General features: G+C 43.0%; 1 pseudogene; it reads right to left on the bottom strand.

Moving 5' to 3' along the window:
* Nucleotides 1-487: 487 nt before the first annotated feature.
* Nucleotides 488-13292, bottom strand: LOC149991392 (small ubiquitin-related modifier 2 pseudogene; annotated as a pseudogene).
* Between the last annotated feature and the right edge of the window lie 8766 nt (nt 13293-22058).

The raw sequence follows: 22058 nt of genomic DNA, 5'->3' as shown, positions 1-22058 counted from the left end.
TAAAAAAAGAAGAAGAATATATGAAAGGGTGAGGCAGGAGAGCTTGTATGTATGACCCATGGGCATGGACTTGGGGAGGGGATTGTAGGGGAAGGGGGGTGCTGGGCGGAGGGGAGCAAAGGGGAAAAAACTGGAACTATTGTAACAATATAATCAATAAAATATACTTAAAAAAACATACAATTGGTTATTTTCTAGCTTTCAAAGGAAATTAAACTTTTGTGTGAATAAATAAACTGATTTAAAAATGTGAAAAACAAAAAAATATACCATTGGCCATTTATTGTAGTTAAAAATGCAAATGCTTGCGCTTAGACATCAGTTACTGTATGTACAATAAAGGAATGGGGAAAGGGAAAACAAAAAAATAGAGAAGAATATACTGTAGTAGTCAAGATGTGGTGGAACAAAATTGTGGTTTTCTGTTTGAGAATGTCTTCTTGCTCTGGAGGAACAGAGCTCTGGAGTAAAGTAGCACGTTCTCTTTTTAGTAGCTGCCTCTTGTCTGCTGCTGCTGGGACACATCAGTTGTATTTTCAGCCTTCATTTTCAGCTGTGCAGGTGTGTCTGTTTCATTGACTGCCTGTCAAATTGTAATCTGATCAGCCTCATTGACAAACCCTGTAGTTCTCTATAGGCTTTTATTAGTTTACTACGTGGCGTATGCCTCTTAATCTTAAACTGCACCACAGAACCATCCTACCCCACCACCTTCAAATTAATATGATCATTATTGCCAGTCTTGACTCCCTTGGGTTTTTTGTTGGCCTGGGCCAGTGCCAGAGTCTCCTCAGCTGCCACCAAATGAGCACACAAGCAGGAACAGGAGCGACAGAAGCTGACAGGCTTTAGATTTTATTTATTTATTTTTAGAGAGAGGGGAAGGGAGGGAGAGAAACATGCACATGCTAGAGATACATTGATCGCTTGTTTCTCACACGCCTCCAACTGGGTACCTGGCCCAGAACCCAGGCATGTGCCCTGACAGGGAATCAAACTAGTGACCTTTCAGTTCACAGGCCAGCACTCAGATATGGGAAAAGAAGAATTGAGAGAAGTCAAGGATGACTGCCAGGTTGCAGTGGAACCTTTGCCAAAGGCCCCTCCTCTCTGGGCCTCCTCTGTGAAATGGTTGGAATACCAAATCTTGGACATACACCATGATTCTGATGAATGTTTTGGGAAGAGCCTGGAGGCTTGGATGCCTCTTGCTCTGACCTGGGACTGCACTGTCAGAAGTGGGTAGAGGAGACCCTGGCCCAGAAAGGGGAACATCTTGCCTTGGGGCCAGAGCTGAGAGTTCAGGATTCTAAGTCAAGGCATCCTGTGCATAGGGAAGAGATAGCTATGTGCAATATCTGAAGTCAGTCCCGATGAGCAAGTGGTGAAGTGAAAGGGAGGAGAAAGCAGGGGGAAAGGCCTGGGGTGGGCTAAGAAGAGGTCATCCTGGCAAGAGGATACCAGCCAGTAGCGAGATGGCCTTGGTACCATTGCCTCAATCTGCTCTGTCTCACAACATGACTCCCTGGCCCTTTCTAAAGAGCCTCAATTTTCCCATCTGCAAACTTCAGCTAATCATGCTTGGGAATCAACCCAGGAGAAGCAACCTGTCTAAGTTCCCAAGATGGAATCCAGCCTTAAAGTAGACCTCTGAAGCCTGGGCTTCGTCATACTCTTCCCTGATTCCTCTCCTTCTTTCTAATCAAATCCCCAGCCCCTCATCCTAGCATTTGAGGCTCATCTTCACCCACCCTGTCAGAGAGGGCCTCTGGCTTCAGGAACATAGTTAGGAGCTAAGTATGGGATTCGAATATACAGTAGTTAGCTATGGTGCTCATAGCCTGCCTGATGCATCGGAGAAGAGGATGTTCTTTGCCTAGAGTGACATCTTGTTCCCTGTGCCCTCAATCCTCAGAGTATGGTGTGGCTTCATTTTCTGCCCAGTCTGGGCCTACAAAAGGAATGTACTGTTCTAGAAGGTCATTAAGGTCACATCCAATTCCAAAACATAGTCTTTGCTGAAGACCAGAGAAGACGGGCCTCGTTTACTGGGACCCTGAATAAAAACCAGGAGGAAGACCAGGAGGAGAAGGAGGAGTTGTAGAACCAGTGTACCCAGGACCTATTCCCATGCTGAAGCTGATTGCCTTTGTGTCTTTCACAGCTCATCCCTTTCCTCTAAAACAGAGGGCCCTGCTCCTAGGAGTGAGGTTCTCAGGACCTCCTGGGGCCAGACCTTTAAAATTCCACCCACTTCTGTAAACCAAAGATTGGCAAAATTGAACCAAAACTAGATACACAAATATGCCTCCTTCTTAGGAAACTAAAAAGGGCCAGCACTGGCTCCTCAGTTGGGAGTGTGTAGTATGGTTAGGGAGGAATCCTATTATTCGTTCAGTAAAAATTTATTGAGCACCTACTGTGTGCCTGATACTAAACTGAGTGATAAGCATATAGCAAGGAAGCATGACAGACCAGGTCTTGGTTCTCCTGGAACTCAGAGTTTCCGACAAGTATACATATTTTTAAATTTGATTGTACTTTTTTTTACTTTCTTTTTTAAAATAAATTTTTATTTTTAAAGTATATTTTATTAATTATGTTGTTAAAGTATCACAACTTTTTCCCCTTTGCTCCCCTCTGCCCGGTACCCCCCCTTCCCTCCAGCAATCCCACCCCCCTTAGTTCATGTCCATGGGTCATGCATATAAGTTCTTTAGCTTCACCCTTTCCTATATTATTCTTAACTCCCCCCTGTCTATTTTGTACCAACCGATTATGCTTCTTAATCTCTGCACCATTTTTCCATTTCTCACCCTTCCCCCTCCCAGCTGATAACCCTCCAAATGATACCCCTATCTATGATTCTGTTTGTATTCTGGTTTCCTTAGTTGGATTTTTTTTTTTCATTTTTTAGATTCAGTTGTTGATAGTTGTGAGTTAGTTGTCATTTTAATGTTCATAATTTTGATCTTCTTTTTCTTAAGTAAGTCCCTTTGACATTTCATATAATAATAGTTTGGTGATGATGAGCTCCTTAAGCTTTACCTTGTCTTCTGGGAAGCGCTTTATCTGTCCTTCCATTCTAAATGATAGCTTTGCTGGATAGAGTAATCTTGGTTATAAGTCCTTGCTTTTCATCACCTTGAACATTTCTTGCCAGCCCCTTCTTGCCTGCAAAGTTTCTTTTGAGAAATCAGCTGACAGTCTTATAGGCACCCCTTTGTAGGTAACTCTCTGCTTTTCTCTTGCTGCTTTTAAGATTCTCTCTTTATCTTGAACCTTTGCCATTTTAATTATGATGTGTCTTGGTGTGGTCCTCTTTGAGTCTAGCTTGTTTGGGATTCTCTGTGCTTCCTGGACTTGTCTGTCTATTTCCTTTGTCAAATTTGGAGAGATTTCCTTCATTATTTTCTCACATAAGCTTTCAATTTCTTGCTCTTCCTCTTCTTCTTCTGGCACCCCTATGGTTCAAATGTTTGCACGTTTAAAGTTGTCCCAGAGGTTCCTAAGCCTCTCCTCATATTTTTCAATTCTCATTTCCTTCTTCTGGTCGACTGTTTTTTTCTTCTTTATGTTCCAAATCATTGATTTGAACCTTGATTTCCTTCCCTTCACCACCGGTTTTGTGTAGATTTTCCTTCGTTTCATTTAGCATAACTTTCACATCTTCCCTTATGTGTTTGCCATACTTAAGGATATCTGTCAAGTCTGTGAGCATCTTTACCACCTGTGTTTTGAACTCAGCATCTGTTAGGTTGGCTATCTCCTCGTTTCTTATGTTGGCTATCTCCTTGTCACTTAGTTCTCGCACTGGAACCTTGATCCATTCGCCCTTTTGGGCCATACTTCTCTGTCTCCTCAACTTGACAGGCTCCTGTGTTTGTTTGCCTCTGTGTCTTAGATAGAGCTGTCACACCTGTTATGTTGTAAGGGGAAGAGCCTTAGGTATTCATCAATACAAGGTGACTCGTTTCACCACGTTGTGGTGCTGTATGTGGGGGAGGGGTCTTGAGAGGGAACAATGCCTCTTGCTCGGCACTCACCCCTTTCCCAGGCACTTCTCCCACTTTTGTATAGGACTTGCGCTTCTCTAGCTGTTGCCCTGGCCATCATTCCCAGAGTGGGTGGGTCTGCAGGCATTCTAGGACCGTGGGGGCCCTTTAAACAAGCAGACTCTGCTGAGAGACCAGCAGTTTCTTCTTCTGCCACAACCCCCACTGGTTTGCACAGTCAGAAGCAATGAGGCTTTATTTTCCCCAGCGCTGGGACCGTGAGCTGTGCGGTCTGGTCTGGTGCTAGGACTGCTCCCCAGATGTCCCTCCCGACTTTTTCAAATGTGTGACTGCGCTTTCCCCTGGCCTGCTGCTGCCACCACTGCTACTGCCACCCCAGCTTCGCCCCTCCTACCTGTCTGGATGAGTATTTCTTCTTTATATCTTTGTTTGTTGGACTTCATGCAACTCGATTTTCAGGAACCTATGGTTGTCTCTAGTTTTGAGGTAGTTGTATTCCTTCTTAGTTGTGGAGGTAGGCGCAGCGTGTCTGTCTAGGCTTCCATCTTGGCTGGAAGTTCCCTCTTGTTTTGCCTACCTGGGGTTCTTAATTTGTGTTCACAGACCTCCAACCTAGTCTGGGAACAGTGTTTGGAGGGATCCATGAATTTGCATAGGAAAAAGAATTACATCTTTATCTTTCACTCTCCTCTAGTTGAAATTTACCTTTTTTTTCAGTAAGGAATGTAACTAACCACGGTAGTAGTACATGTGACTCTGTGACCAATAGAAATCGCAGGAGTTTTTCATACCACATTATAGGTGTAGCAGATCCCTTGAAATATCACGTAATCTCAACTCTATTTTAAAATCATGGTAGTCAGGCATGGCTCAATGAGTTTAGCTCTGGCCTGTGAATCAAAGGGTCACCGATTCAATTCCTGGTCAGGGCGCATGCCTGGGTTGCGAGCCAGGTCCCCAGTTGGGAGTGTGTGAGAGGCAACTTATCGATGTTTCTCTCCCTCCCTTTCTCTCTTCCTTCCTCTCTTTAAAATAAATAAATAAAATATTTTAAAAAATAAAATAAAATCATGACAGTTATTAGACACTTCATTGGATCATTGTGTTTTAATGAATTAACAAGGAGCACATATATTACTATAGCACATACTTGCTTTTTCCATATTTTAATAACTATATTTCAATATAATCAGTTTCTTCTATAACCAAAGGTATTTTATGCATTTAAAAGATATTGTTTCCCGAGGAAAGGTCTATGGGCTTCACAAGATCATCAAACAGGTCCATAGCATAAAAAGTGTTAAGAATACTTGTCTTACCAGAGGAGAGGGGGGTTGGAAGACTGGGTTTTTCAAAGAAACTTTGCAGGCAAGAAGGGGCTGGCAAGAAGTGTTCAAGGTGATAAAAAGCAAGGACTTATAACCAAGATTACTCTATCCAGCAAAGCTATCATTTAGAATGGGAGGGCAGATAAAGTGCTTCCCAGACAAGGTAAAGCTTAAGGAGCTCATCATCACCAAACTATTATTATATGAAATGTCAAAAGGGCTTACTTAAGAAAAAGAAGATCAAATTATGAACATTAAAATGACAACAAACTCACAACTCTCAACAACTGAGTCTAAAAAATAAAAACAAAACCCAACTAAGCAAACCAGAATACGAACAGAATCATATGTATGGGGATCATTTGGAGGGTTATCAGCTGGGAGGGGGGAAGGGGAAAATAGGGAAATGGTGCAGGGACTAAGAAGCATAACCAGTTGGTACAAAATAGACAGGGGGAAGCTAATAATATAGGAAAGGGTGAAGCCAAAGAACTTATATGCACAACCCATGGACATGAACTAAGGGAGGTGGTGGGATTGCTGGAGGGAAGTGGGGTACTGGGCAGAGGGGAGCAAAGGGGAAAAATTGTGATACTGTAACAACATAATCAATAAAATACACACACACACACACACACACACACACACACACACACACACACAAAACCCAGGTAATAAGAAGGTCCTTCCTGTCACTCCTTTCTTCAAGAGCTGTCATTTGGAGTACAAAAGCCTGGGTTTTATTCTGGGTATTACTGCTGTGTAACCTCAAGCCAATCATTTTGCCTCTCTAGGCTATAGTTCCCACAGTCTCAAACAATGAGAGATATAAGAATTGGGACAGAAGATCTTAATTATTAATGTTCTGGGCAATAAATTTGTTCTCTCAGTTAATATTCACAATGATAGTGTCAAGTGAGTGTTTTTTAAGTGTCTTCGCATTTCACAGATAGTTAAACTGAGGCTCCTAGTGAGGTTGTCACTTGACCAATGTCTTAGTAAGTAGTAGGGGCTGGTGGGTGACTGGTCACACCCCTACAACCCTCTCCTTCTCAGTGGATAAAATTAGGAACTATACTCATTTTGAGCGAGAGAAACCTAACTCAGAAGTCCCTGCAGGGAGCGCAGAGCTATAGAAAATTGGGGACAGTGGCTTTCGCAAAGGGGCTTACAGAATAAGACGTCAAAAAGCCAGGATCTTGGATCATTCAGTGACTTGCTCCAGGCCCCGCTTACGGCTTAGCGCCTGAGTGTTTCCAGCTAACCTCCTGAAGCCTAGCCCAATAGACCCGGCAATGGGAATGATGAGTCTTCTCCTGGAAAATCCTATTGAAGGGTGGGCTTGGCTTGTCAGCCAATCAAAGACCCATGAAAGGGCGGAGTTTTCTTCCTCTTGGGTAGGTAAAAATAGTGTTTCCATTTTCAGCCAATCCTAGGGAATACAGGAGGGCACTCCTCCAATGGGAGCCCCGGGCTGTAGGTAGCGGTGGAGCCAGCTACCCAGCTCTTGCTCCAGCCAGCGGGAAGGACGCCTCCTGGGTACTCTGGAGGTCCAGTTCACGGTTCCTGGAATCTGCTCGCTTGTGGCGTGAACAGCAGGAGGTGTCCGGTGAGAGGCTGTAAAGAAGTTGGAGGAGCGGGGAGGGGCTTGGGGGGTTCCGGGAGAGGACGGAGGGGAGCGTGTGAGGGGTGGGGAGCTGGCGAGCTTTTACCTGGGTGGTCTCTCAACCCTAGGTGTCTGCAGGTTGCGGAGGATCGTGCGGGTAGCAAAGGAAGGGTGAGAGCCCCTGTGGCCCCAGACTGCGACCAGGTGAGTACCCTACGGGACCCACCACCCATGCCCCCCACCCCTGCTCCCAATCTCTTGGAAAACGGTTCTGTGCTGTTCTGCAGCTGTCGTGATCGTCAATGTGAGTGTCTGTAAGTCTCTCTCTCTCTCTTCCTCTCTCTGTCTCTTTCTCTCTGCCTCTATCTTCATCTTTCTGTCTGTACCGTTCTGTTTCTCTCCCTCTCTGACACATACTAGACAACCCTGACCTAGAAGGCTGGATCCTGTTAAAACTAGCCATGAGATCTTGAGCCATCTCCTTCACTCATATGGGCCTCAGTTTCCTCATCTGTCAAATAGAGGTCTAATAATCTCCACCTGAGACAATACATATGAATCACTTTGCCCAGCGACCAGCCCCTAGAAAATATTCAATAAATAACCATGGTTGTGATTGAAAAGAATATTATCTCTCTTGGTATCTGCCTCTGAATCTACCCCCATTGATTCTTCTTTCTGAATACTTCTATCTTTCTCTGTTATTGTTTTTTTCTCTTTCTGCCTCTTTTCCATCCCTAAATAGGTTAAAGATAGATGTATTGTCTATAACAATGAACTTGGCCTGAGAGCACCTATGAACTTAGCCTGGGGTTCTAGACTGTTCTGTGGGTAAAAATGGAGTCTGGACTTGGGCTGCTTATGGCCTCATTGAGGAGAGGCCCTCTTTGTTCCCCAGCGTACTGTGTTAAACTGATAGAGACCCTCAGTGTGAGGAGCAACTTAGATGAAAAAGTGGATCGGGCCCTTTATCCTGTATTATGTTAGTCAGCACAAGTAGACCGGGGGTCTCCTAGTTACATTGCCATACAGCCCTTCTCTCCCCATCTTGAAATCCTTTGACTAGACCTTCTGGAACTCACCTTTAATCATCAGCAAAATCCCCTCCATTCTCTCCCTGGCTTCTGAAGAGTCTCTTAATTTTCTTGCCATTTCTTAGTAGTTCTAGTACCTGTTGGATCCAACACTTCATTTTTACAATGTAGATTTTGAAATGCCCCCTTCACTATTCTGAAATGAAGTGAATAGGTAATAGAATCTGTCTACACACGTAATTCCCCCAGGCCAATATAATGTCATAATTGTAATATGAAAGAGAAGTAAAGGAAGAGTAACTTATAATAAAACAATATGGATTTTAACATGTAAAGACTTGGATACAATTCCACTAGAAGACATAATGATATGGTCTTGAATATAATGATACTTGAACCTGGGGAAGTGACAGCTGCATGTGTGTTAATTGGTGACTCAGAAACCACAGGTATGGTGATGCCATTTTCCTAGATGATGAACAATTCTTTATAAAGTTCTAAACTTAACGAAGTGCAATCTTCCCCGAATTTATGTAGTTATTGAATTTCTGGAAAAGTTAGTATATATTAAAATCTATAATCGGGTCTTTATAGCCTCTCTGACCTTATCTCCTACCATTCTCCCCACTTGCTCTCTCTATGCCACCCATCCGAGTCTCATTAGCGCTACTTGAACATATTAGGGACACTTCCATGTTAGAGCTTTGTAATGGGCCATCACCTGTACTTAGAATGCTTTTATGGCACAAGGCTTATGCCTTTACTTCCTTTGGGCCTGTACTCAGATGTCACTTTATCAATGAGGCCTACCCTGACCATCCTTTTTAAAATTGCAGTTCTTTGCTAGCAGTCGCCTTATCTATTTTTCTCATCGTGTTTCTCACGCTCTGACAGAATACAAACTTCATATTTTATTATGTTTGCTATTTATTGTCTGACTTTCCCATTCAACTGTAAGCTCTAGAAGGGCATACATTTGTGTGTGTGTGTGTGTGTGTGTGTGTGTGCACGCACGCATGCCCTGATGCATCCCTATTATGTAAAACAGTGCCTGACACATAGTAGGCTCTCTCAGTAAATGTTGAATGAGTGAATTAATGAATGAATGAGCGGTGAACAGGATTTTTGCCTACATGATTGTCTGGTGGGACATTCTAAAGTTGTATGGACTTCTTTGCTCTGTGGAGTTGTCTTGTGCAGCTGAGCATCCTTGGTCCATGCCCACTAAATGTCACCAGTGATCTCCAATTATTGTGACAATCAAAAATGCCCCCATACACTTCATAATTGTCTACCTCCCTACTGAGACCTAGTGCTTGAATAGAAACCGGCCTTCTCCCTGAGCACTTTGCTACCCCATTAGCCCCCTCATACTCCTCTTACCAGGAGGCCAAGAGATGGGGATAGGTGTCCTCACTCTAATTACCCTTACCAGACATTTCCTTTTCCTCCTTCTTAAAAAACCTGCTTTTTAGAATTAAAATTTTTAATTCTAAAATTTTAGACTTAAAAAGTTGTAAAATTAATACAGAGAATTCCTATATATCCTTTATCTACTTAGATTTCCCAAATATTAAGAAATTATACAACTCCAGTTCAATTATCAAAATTAAGAAATTAACATTGGCACAATACTATTAATGAAAGTACAGAATTTATTCAGATTTCATCGGTTTTCTCCCCCAATATCATATTTCTCTTCTAGGATTGAATTTATTTTATTTAGTTGTCATTTGGGCTATTCCAATTTGGGACAGTCCTTCAGTCTTTTTTTTGTCTTTCATGACTCTGATACTTTTGAAGAGCCCTGGCCAGTTATTTTATAGAATTTTGGTTTGTCTGATGTTTCCTTGTGATTATAGTGAGTTACGGAATGTGGGCAAGAATACCACAGAAGAGAGGTGTCAGTCGTGCTTTGTACCAGGAGGCACATGATATCAGTTTGTCCCAACACTGGTTTTGTTCACTTTGACTATTTCTTTAATTTGGTGACTGCCAGGTTTTTCCACTATAGTTACCCTTTTCGTTTATAATTAATAAGTAATTTTTGGATAGATACTTTAATATTATGTAAATATCAACTACCTATTTTTAAAATCTCAGATCATCAGACAATACCATCTCCCACCCATCTGTGTTATAGTCAGGTACAGACAAACACACACCTGCTGCTGTCATGCCTCGTTCCTGGAAGAATTTAGCTACTAGCTTCCTGTCACTGTGTAACACTGCCCCAGGCCTACCTCTTGGTGATTTTAATATCCTCATAGATGATCCTTCCAGTGTTCTTATCTCTTATTTCTGTGATCCGCACTCCTACAAGACTCTCGCCTTTCAACCCCACCTTAGCCACAAACTCCAAAAGCCATACCCTTTTTATCCATACCTATGATGGCATCACCTCCATAATCTCAGTTTCAGGCATCCTGCTATTCATTCAGCACCTATTATCCCTCTAGTTCACTCCCTCTAGCACTGTAACTCCCATAATCCTTCAACACCACTGGGATGGAATGTTTTCACTACCCTTTTTTCCTTCATGTTCCTATGTCCTCCCTTTAATCAACTTAGATCCCATGGTCCATCATTATAGTTATTCCCTTGCATACATCTGTAACACAGGAGGTTGAGCCGAGGGATCTCAACTGCTTGTTTGGATAAGCAAAAAACAAAAAAACAAAAAAAAAACAAAAAAAAAAACCTGCAAAGAGGATTGGATGGAGCACACATAGCCTTTATTACTCACATTACAGTGAACACCGGCAGTGGCAGATCAGTGAAGCAGGACTGCACGTCCCTGAGTCCGAGACTTGTTTTAAGGGGTCCCCGACAAAGGGGGCACATGTCCTGCATGTGACTCTAAACTACACTACCTCAATGTATATGTGCAGAGGGAAAAGGTCAAGAAGCAGTCACATGACAAGAAGATGCTCCCAAAAGGAAATAAAAAGGGAATTACAATCCATTTCCAAAGAAATACACATTCCTTCTGGCCAGAGGCCCTCCAGCCAGCCTTCCATTAGGAGGATTGGAAGAGCCATGTCCAGAAAGATCCCACACTTTACCCTAACATTGTTTTTCTATTTTATATTTTTTGTATTATATTTTTCCACTAGGAGCCCTGTGTGGTGAACATGTTGGCGCATTGCATCCATATATCACAAATACAGTAAAGGCTACACCCCAAGAGCAACAACGTAAAACAAAACCCAAAGAGATTTGGGAGAAAGGAATGCCTCCAGGAACCTAGAGAATTCCACCAAGTTGTAAAGGATGGGTTAGAGGCTATTGCCGATATATGATTACTTTTAGCTTTTTGGGTAGTTAAGACTTGGGATACATTGTGAGAATTATTAGATATATACACACAACACTAGGTGTGAAGAATGGCATAGGTACCCCCCTGGGCAGCAGTGAGTAAGTCTAATGCCGTTCTATTTTGTAGCACAACTTTTTAATTTGAGTTACTTCACTAGAAACCAGAGCTATAGAGTGTCTGGTATGACTAAGGGCTATCGCAGTATGATTTGCTAGGGACTTAACACCTTCATGGGTTAGAATAGTACCTGCAGGGGTTACAAAAATGGCTAGGGGTAGAACCACCAGTCAGAGTGCTTGACTCTATAGCATGCTCGAAATGAGTCCCAATTTCGAGGGACACTTGAAGAGTATTTAACACTTGCCCTGGGATGTATGGTTCTCCCCAGGTGCAATGCCCAGTCCAATTAAATGGGAGGTAAGACCAACCATATTAGCCACAGGCCCACAGGGCTCCTGATTGGGTTGGGATGGGACTGTTCTCCACAAGTAGACTGTCCCCAGTGGTCTGTAGCAGTCATTACTGTTATCTTCTTGCATAGGGCTGCTGGCATCCACCCCATGAGCTGAACAGTCTCATTTACAGTGCCATTTCTGCGTTCAATACATATGGGCACAGGTTGTCATCACATCTCTACCTGTAATGCTGACAGCCACCCCACCCCATCCAAAACTGCATACGAAAGCCATGGTTTGTTGCAGGTGGCCTGTTCTCTCACAAGGGAAAACACCTTTCTACGTGTTTGCCTGAGGAAGGGTCAGGAACTTTCCAGCCTTACAGCCAGTCCCAACCTGTCTGGTTCACAGGGTGGATCCACCATGCTAGGCCAGTGGATGCATCAGTAGGAAATTCAGTGCAGACCCAACAATCAGAACAGTTGCTGACAGCTGCTAGCGTACCAGCCCACTATAGAAAGGAGTTTCCAGAGCAGTCTAAGGGTAATAAGGGAGATGTTTAATAGGAACTAAATAGATCTTGGTGGTCTGGTAATATACATGCCACAGCCTGATCTTTGGTTAATATGGTTACACTGACCTGTGGATGCCCTGGCCATTGGTACAACGCCCTATCTGGCCCTAGGCTAAGGGTCTCCTGCACTCGAAGGGCCAAGGGAGGTGTGCGTACCTGCCAGACTGAGGCTACGTAGGTTCCTTTAGGAATTGAGGTCTGTTGTGGGTTGTAACAAACAAGGGTAAGGGCCTGAGAGGCCGTTACCATGGGTACCAGCTGCAACCCTGTGACAAGGCCCACCTTCAAGGAGCCACCAAGGAACCCCAGCGGGACTTTAGCTGCCTGCAGTGGCCAGGCGGGGGTGCTTTCCCTGGGGATATGCCTTGGGGCGTTGGCAAGAGCATGTTATTGTCTTGTCCCAGCCTCAGGCTTACTGGAGGCTCCTGTGTAGTTAACAGCAGGTGGATAGGGGCCACCCAAGGTTTAGTGAGGAGGTGACGGGAGATGCTTGTCCTACCCTAGGCCATTCATTCAAGGTTCACAGGCAGGCAGACGGGCGGGTTGTCCACCTCTGGAATGAGCTAGAGTCAGTCTTCAGGGCATCTTTCAATGTACCTTTCAATGAGGCTGGCTCCAGTGGGGTTGTATGATAGGTGGAATTTTTAATTTATATTGAGAGCATCTGCCCGTTCTTGAACTTGATATCCAGTGAAATAGGTGCCTTGGTCGCTTTTTAAAAAAAATAATTTATTTGTTTGTTGTTTTATTTATTTATTTTTAGAGAGACGGGAAAGGAGAAAGAGAGGGCGAGAAACATCACTGTGTGGTTGCCTCTCACTTGCGCCCCCAACTGGGGACCTGACGTGCAACCGAGTCATGTGCCCTGACTGGGAATTGAACCAGTTACACTTGGCTCACAGGCCGACACTCAATCCACTGAGCCACAGCAGCCAGGGCTCTTTGGTCACTTTTGATGACAACTGGGGTCCCATAGGCAGCACAAAGCTGCTTTGGGCCTTCGATGGTGGTTTGTTGCATGGCCGGCTTGCATGGGTGCGCTTGCAGCAAGCCAGGAGTCATGTCCATGCATATCAAGGCATAGTGGGAGCCTTCAGATAGTGATAGGGGCCAGTGTAGTCGGCCTGCCAGCAGGTCAGCAGGGTATTCCCGTTGCAGGCCACCTGTATTTTGGGGCAGCCAGTGAGGGTGCTTCTCTGCACAGATAGTGCATTGCTGACAGGCTGTGGTTACATTGGAGTAATGGAGTGGTAGCCCCCGAGCTTTTACCACTTTTTATAAAGTCTTCTGTCCTGCATGGTGCATTTTTTGCTGGAGCCACTTGGCTGTGTCTTCTGTTGGAGCCTCTTCCAACCAGCGGATGTGTGCCAGGTTGCTGGCCTTAGCATTGCCAGGGCTGTGGAGAGGTTAATGTTCATTGACATGGTAAAGAGTTATTTTTTTAGACTATGTTCATAAATGTTTTTTTATAAGTATTGCCCCCCACAGAGGTTTTCGAGCCATTTGCCAATTATTTTACTGTCAGTGGGGCAGCCACAGGGTCAGTCCTTTGTATAATGCCCAGCTAGCTGTCTGTGCAGATGGTTGGCCACCGGCCCAGGTTTTTGGTTTATGACTATTCAGATAGCTTTTAACTTAGCCCTTTGACTACTTCGTCCTGAGCCATCTTTCATCCATATGCTGTCTGTGCTGGGCTGATAGGCCGCCACTGCCCTCCACGTGAGCGGATGGTTCCAGAAGGAGCCATCAGTATACTGGGTGTCCTCAGGCACAGGGGCTCATCTCGCTTTAATAGTAGGCTCGTGTCTTGGTAAATAACTGGGACGAGGAGCTGCTGCAATTCTTGGCTCAGTGGGCTCATCACTAGTTTGCTTCTCTGTTGGAGTTATGCACTCCACTTAGTCAGTGTGGTTGTCTGTGCTACTGAGGTCTTGGGTTGGTTTACCATGTCCTGTACCCAGCCAGCTATGGGATTGGTAGTATGTACTTGAACCTCAGCTGGTCTGGCAATGGCTTCAGTGGCCAGGAGAGCCTTGTAAACAGTATTCATTTGTTCTATTGGGCTGTATCAAGCCTCTGCCCCTTTCTAGAGCTGGGACCAGAAGCTAACTGGCACCTTGGTGTGCCCTTGCCATTGCCAGAGCCCTGGGCATAGCCCTCAGGGGTGACATGGATGTCTAAATCACATGCCTGAAATTGATCTATGACCCCCAGTGCTTGTACGGTCTTCATCACTTGCTTAGCAGCCTTAAAGGCCTGGTCATGCTCTTCCCCCTAATCCCAGGTGGCTTCTTTGTGGGCAAGGTGATAAAGAGGGAGCACTAGCTGAGCCAACTGTTGTATGAAAACCCACCAGTACCCCAACAACCCTAAAAAATCTTGTAATTACTTTGGCCTCTATGGGATGGGGAAAGCCTGAATCTTACCTATCATGGAAGCAGGCACCACCTTTGTCTTACCTGACCAAACAACACCCAAGAATTTGACAGACCATCCAGGTCCCTGAGTTGTGTTGGAATTGACTGCTAATCCTCAACCTGGAGGTGAGCCAGCAGCTGAGGAGTGGCACACTCTAATTTTGTAAGAGAATCAGAGGTCAGCATGATATTATCAATGTAATAGTACAGTTTCACAGAGGATGGTACAGTCCATGCAGCTAAGTCTTCAGCCACAAGGCTGTGGCAAACAGTAGGGCTGTGCAGGTAACCTCGAGGTGAAACAGTAAATGTCCACTGGCGGCCTTCCCAGGTGAAGGCAAACTGATCTTGGTTTTCAGGATCAATATCAATAGACAAAAAGGCATTAACTAAATAAATATAAAACATAATAGTATGTGCCTAGCTCATGGCTGAGCTGGTCAAGGAGGGTAGCTATGTTAGGCACTGCTGCAAGGAGAGGGGGGATTACCTTATTTAGTTCTCTATAATCTACAGTCATACGCCAAGTTTCATCCTGCTTTCAGACAGGTGAGTTGTAGGGCCTGTGGGCTGGCCTGATGATGTCCACCTTAACCAGTTCTTCTGTGGTCTCCCCAATCTCCTTATGGCCACCCGGAAGGTGGTATTGTTTGGTGGCCACTATTCTACGGGGAGTGCCCCCTCAAAATGACTTTCACAACCCATAGTTGGAGTTGAGACACCCCCATGGTGGTCTGCATGTGCATGCCAGCTAGGATGTCAATTCCTTGGATATACTCAGGGGTAGGGGAAGCATATACCTTATAGGGGCAAGGTGGTAAATGCCCTATTCCAAGAGTCAGTGTTACAGTCCACACCCAAATGGACTGTCCTCCATAGTCATCAATGGCAGTTATGGGCCCCCTAAATCTCTCTGGGTTACCATAAATAAGAGAACACTCTGCACAAGTATCAACTAAAGCCAACAGTCTGTACATTCTTTAGGGACCAGTAAATAGCACATTCTATGTGTGGCCTCCAGTCCCCACTGGATCCCTATAAGCAGGTCCCTTGGCACACCCCCATGCAAAGACCCTCCCCATGGATTATCCTCCAGATGGGCCAGAGGCAGCTCCACAAGTGGGGCAGCTATGAAGTCAACCAAGCAGGGTGATGGGCTCTGGGGGCACCAATGGGACCATTCCAGTTGATGGTGTCCATTCCAATGTTCAGACAGTAGATGTTCTTATGGGCTGGAACTATTGCGCAGGTTTCAGTTGCTGCCACAGACTTACAAGAATGCAGTTAGGCTTCCTGTCTATTTTACTTTCATCTACCCTAGCCTTTACCAGATTATTCCATAGTTGTTTGCAAGTTATTTTCACTGGATTTTTCTGTTTACGTTTCATAGTTAGATTTTTTCCGTCCTTTGTTAAAACTTGTTTTATTCCTTGTTTTGTTTGTTTCAGTAGCTTTACTTCCCCTAGGTCAGCATCTCTCTATTCCACTTCTTATACAAAATCGCCCACCATGGTGGACAAAATAGGTATCAAGGTTCTGAAGTAAGCCTGGGGTGCTGTTTGCACAACCCGGTCCCTCATTCCTATGGTACATCTTTCCATATCTGGCCCACTGGACTGTGGGTTATAGATGGTGTGTGGCATGCTTAGCTCCTGTATGAACTGCTGGAGTTCTAGTACTGGTCCAGGGTGGGTTTGAGGAGGGTAGATATCCCTCATTAGGCCACACTGCCCACAGCCAGCCGTTAGCCACATGAGGAGGGTAGTTGTGTGACTGGCTTGGGTTTCAGCCCCACGAATTCTTTGTCTCAAAGAGGGATGGGTGGTGACAGAAGACATATGTTTTAATTCATTCCCTGTAAGCAAAATGCCATCAGCCTCTATATCCCACAGTGGCAACAGCCACCCTGCAATGGATTCAGACCCTTTCTGTCTGAATTGAGCAGCCAGCTCTACTAGCCCAGCAGGGGTGTAGGGGCACACTGTGGTGTTTGAGGTCTGCTGGGGAGGCAGCACTGAAATGCCCTGCCACAGCTGTGGCTGTTGAGTCTTAATCTTCTGAGTCATAACTGGACAAGCTGTAAGTTTTTCTTTTTCTTCTCTTATGGCCTTCCCACTCTCATTTATTATGATTTTTTCGTTTGAGTCATTTTCACTTTCAGCAGTAGGATCCCACTTTCAAGGATTCCAGTCAGACTGTGCTACAATCGCTTGTATAGGGGTGGGTGCTAGTCACCATCCCCGTACTCTGGCAGAGCGGTACGCTAGGTCCCATAATTGCTTATTGGTTTGTCCTCATTGCCTCCCTAACGCATCCTTATTGTCCGCCGTTAAGAGACACATGTTTGTTTATAGTTTCAGTTCTTCTTCTAAACACACAACACACGCCTCTGCCTCTGTCCATCTCTCAGTTACCCTCTGCAGTGCTGCCAACATTAACCAGCCCACAGCGCCAGCAACATGGAGGAGGTCTTTCTTTTCCCCTGGGGCACAACGCTGTACCACACACTGCAAGGCTTGTAGGAGGCCATTGGGAGTTTCAGGGGCATCCCCCCAGTCCCATGGCGGTCCCCATGTATTAAGAAGGTTTGCCATCTCGTACCACATAGAATTTGCTGGCCATCCTGGGATTCCTCCCGGCATCCCCCTACTCAGCATAACATTCCCCACAGTCAACTCAACTTGGGGAGTTTTCAGGGTATCTGAATCTTGCTGACTATGCCAGTTGTAATGCAGGAGGTCAAGCCTGGGGATCTCAACTGCTCACTTGGATAAGCTGAAAAAACCACAGCAAGGACTGGATGGAGCAGACGTAGCATTTATTACTCACATTAATTACAGGGAACACCTACGGTGGCAGATCAGTGAAGCAGGACCTATTTTAAAGGGTCCCAGACGAAGGGGGCACCTGTCTTGCATGTGACTCTAAACTACACTACCTCAGTGTGCATGTGCAGAGGGAAAAGGTCAAAAAGCAGTCACAGGACAAGAAGGTGCTCCCAAAAGGAGATAAAGAGGGAATTACAATTAATTTCCAAAACAATACACATTCCTTCTGGCCAGGGACCCTCCGGCCAGCTTTCCATTATAGGGTTTGAAAAAGCCATGTCCAGCACAACCCCACAATATCCTCACTTCCCTTTCCCTCTCACTTCAGCACGCTTGTAGGGCAAACACCCAGCCCTGGCTAAATGCAATTCTACCTGCTCCACTGTACTTCCCTAGGCCATTCACTCTCCCACCCTCCTAGATGACCGTTTCATACCTTCTCTTCCTCGAATCTCCAGCACCTCCTCTCCCACTCTATGCTCAGGCTGTCTACTTGACTGAAAAATGAAAACCATCAGAAGAAAAGCTCCACATATTCCCACTACCACATCCAACCACCAAACAGCATCTGTACTCATTTTGCCCTCTTTCCTATTCTTATGGATAAACTGTCCTTGCTGTCATCAAAATCTAGTCCCTCCATTTCGGCACTAGATCCTGTCCTCTCTTACCTGCAGTTTTCTTCTCCCTCTCCTGTATCCATGTCCCCCTCTCTACAAGATCATTCCCATTAGCATACAGACATACAGTTATTGCTTCCATATTTTTGTTAGTGTTTTTAAAGATTTTATTTATTTATTTTTGGAGAGAGTGGAAGGGAGAGACAAAGAGAGGGAGAGAAACATCAATGTGTGGTTGCCTCTCACTCGCCCCCAACAGGGCACCTGGCCCACAACCCAGGCATGTGCCCCGACTGGGAATCGAACTGGTGACCCTTTGGTTCACAGGCCAGCATTCAATCCCCTGAGCCACACCAGCCAGGGCTGTTACAGTTTTATTGACATATATTTTATGTACAGAATTGTGCAACCATCAATTTTGGAACATTTTTAGCTGCCCCCCCCAAAAGAAGGTTCATACTTATTACGTTATTCCCCATGACTCCCCTCCCCCCAGCCCTAGGCAACCACTAATCTACTTTTGGTCTCTATTTATTGATTTGTCTAGTCTAGATATTTAAGATAAATGGGATTATATAATATGTTGATCATTATAAGTGGCTTCTTTCACTTAGCATAGTGGTTTTGAGGTTCATCCATGTTGCATGCAGCACTCCCTTTTATTGCCAAATAATATTACATTGTATTGGTATCCCACATTTTGTTTATCCACTTGTCAGCTGAACATTTCAGTTGTTTTCATGTTTGGCTATCATAAGTAATGTTGCTCTGAACATTTCTGTACAAGTTTTTGTGTGGATGTATCTATGTTTTCTTTTCTCTTAGGTAGATACCTAGGAGTGGGATTGCTTGGTCATATGGTAACTGTGTTTAACTTTTAGAAGAATTGCCAAACTGTTTGAAAAAGAGGCTCCACCATTTTAAATTCCCATCACCAATATATGAGGGTTCCAGTTTCTACATAGCCCCACCAACACTTTTTATTGTTTGTTTGTTTGTTTAATTCTCACTCAAGGATATGTTTTATTGATTTTAGAGGGAGAGAAAGAGAGACAGACAGACAGACAGAGAGACAGGTGCATCAGTTGCCTCCTGTAGGCTCCCTGACTGGGGATCAAACTCGTTACCTAGGTATGCGCCCTGACTGGGAATCAAACCCACAACCTTTTGGTGTACAGGACAATGCTGAGCCACCAGGCCAGGGTTTATTTATTTATTTATTTATTTATTTATTTATTTATTTATTTATTATTATTATTATAGCCATACAAATGAATATGAAGTAGTATTTCATTGTGGTTTTTATTTGCATTTCCTTAATAATGATGTTGAACAGCTTTGCATGTGTTTATTGGCTACTTGTATATCTTCTTTGGAGAAATGTCTGTTAAAATTCTTAACCTTTTAAAATTAGATTATTTGTCTTATTGTTGAGTTGTAAGAATTCTTTATGTGTTTTAGATACAAGTCTCTTGTCAGATATATGAAATGCAAATCTTTTCTCTCACTCTGTGGGTTGTGTTTCACTTTCTTGATGGAGTTCTTTGAAGCACAAAAGTTTTAAATTTTGAAGTCAAATTTATCTATCTTCCTTTTGTCACTTGAGTTTTTCATGTCATATCCAAGAAACCATTCCGTAACCCAAGGTCACAACAATTTATTCCTATGTTTTCTTCCAGGAATTGTATGGATTTTAGCACTTACATTTAGGTTGATGATCCATTCTGAGTTAACTTTTGTGTGTGGTGCAAGGTAAGGTTCCAAATTTTATTCTTCTACATGTTAATATCTAATTGTCCCTGCACCTTTTGTTGAAAAGACTATTCTATCCCCCACTGAATTGTCTTGGCAATCTTGTGAAAAATCAATTTACCATAAATCATAAATGTAAATGTTAATTTTTGGATTCTGAATTCTATTCTATTGATCTATATGTCTGTCACTATGCCAGATTACACTGTCTTGATTACTATAGCTGTGTAGAAAGTTTTGAAATTAGGAATTGAGAGTCTTCTACCTTTATTCTTCTTTTTCAAGATTGTTTTGACTTTTCTAAGTCCCTTGCATTTCTATGTGAATATCAGGATCAGCTTGTCAGTTTCTGCAGAAAATCAGCTAGAATTTTTATAAGGATTGTTTTGAATCTATATATCATTTGGAAGATATCAACATTTAACAATATTAAGTCTTCCTATTCATGAACATGAGAAGTCTTTCTATTTATATTGTCTTTAATTTCTTTCAGAAGTATTTTGTAGTTTTCAGTATACAAGTTTTGCATTTCTTTTGTTCAATTTATTCCTAGGTGTTTTATTCTTTTTGCTGCTATTATAAACACTATTATTTTCCTAATTTCACTTGCTGATTGTTCATTGCTAGTGTGTAGAAATACAATTGATTTTTGTTTATTGTTCTTCTATCCTGCCACATTGCTGAACCTGTTTATTAGTTCAAAAAGTTTTTTAGTGGATCCCTTAAGATTTTTTATATACTAGCTCATATGATCCATAGAGATAGTTTTACTTTTCCTTTCCAGTCTGGATGCTTTTTTTTTCTTGACTAATTGTCCTGGCTAGACTTTCTAGTACAGTGCTGACTGAAAGTAATGACAGCAGGTATCCTTATCTTGTTCCTGGTCTTAGGGTGAAAGTATTAAGTGTGATGTTAGCTGTGGGTTTTATATAGATACCTTCTATCAAGTTGAGGAAGTTCCCTTCTACTCCCAATTCTTTGAATGTTTTTGCCATGAATGGGTGTTGGGTTTTGTCAAGTGCCTTTTCCTGTTATATAATACTTTTTATATGTTGCTAGACTCGGTTTGCTAGTATTTTGCTGAGGATTTTTATATCGATATTCATAAGGGATATTGATTTGTAGTTTTCTTGTAATATCTTTGTCTGGTTTTGGTATTAATGTAATACAGGCTGCATAGAATGAATTGGGAAGTGTCTTCTCCTCTGTTTTTTGGATGAGTTTGTGAAGGATTGCTATTTGCTTTGTGTATTCTTATGCCTTTTCTCTTCCTTTGTTCTTTAATTCCTCTCTTCTTTTGTGTTAAGTAGGTATTTTCTGCTTTAACTTTTTAATTTCCTCATTAACTATATATATATATATATATATAAATTTATTGATTTGAGAAGGAGAGACATCAGTTCCACTTATTTGTGCATTCATTTGTTGCTTCTTTATGTGCCCTGACTGGAGATGAACCCACAGCCTTGGCATATCGGGATGATGCTTTAACCAATTTAGCTACATATTTTTTTAGTTAACTTCTTAGTAGTTGCTCTGGGGATTACAATTAACATCTTAACTTGAATCAATCTACTTTCGATTAATTCTAACTTTCAACAGTATGTAAAAAACTGCTCCAATATACCTCTGTTCCCTCTCCTCTTCTTTGTAGTATTATCATACAAATTAGTTCTTTATACATTATAAGCCCATCAACACAGTTCTAATATTATTGCTTTACGCAGTTGTCTTTTACAACAGATAGGAAAACAAAAGTATTACAAAATTATTTTTTTCATAATACCTCTGTAATTACCTTCAAGTTACCACTTAGTGTCCTGTAATTACAGCCTGAAGCTAGCAACAAATTCTTTCCGTTTTTGTTTATCTGAACTTCTCTTTCATGTTTGAAGGACACTTCAGCTAGATATGAAATTCTCCATTGACTCTCTTTTTCTTACAACATTTTGAAGATGTCATCACACTGTCTTCTGACCTCTATGGTTTCTGATGATAAATCAGCTGTTAATGTTATTGAGGATCCCTTATATGCCATGTTATTTTTCTATTGCTGCAGTCAAGATTTTCCTTTTATCTTTGATTTTCTTCAGTTTCACTATGTATCTAGGTACGGATCTCTTTGAGTTTATTCTACCTGAGCTTCTTGAATGTATAGATTAATGTTTT

This window comes from Furipterus horrens, unplaced genomic scaffold (assembly GCF_987537825.1).
Source record: "Furipterus horrens unplaced genomic scaffold, mFurHor1.1.pri manual_scaffold_17, whole genome shotgun sequence".
Lineage (NCBI taxonomy): Eukaryota > Metazoa > Chordata > Mammalia > Chiroptera > Furipteridae > Furipterus > Furipterus horrens.
The sequence above is the reverse complement of the archived record's forward strand: the minus strand, read 5'-3'. Positions and strand labels throughout refer to the sequence as shown.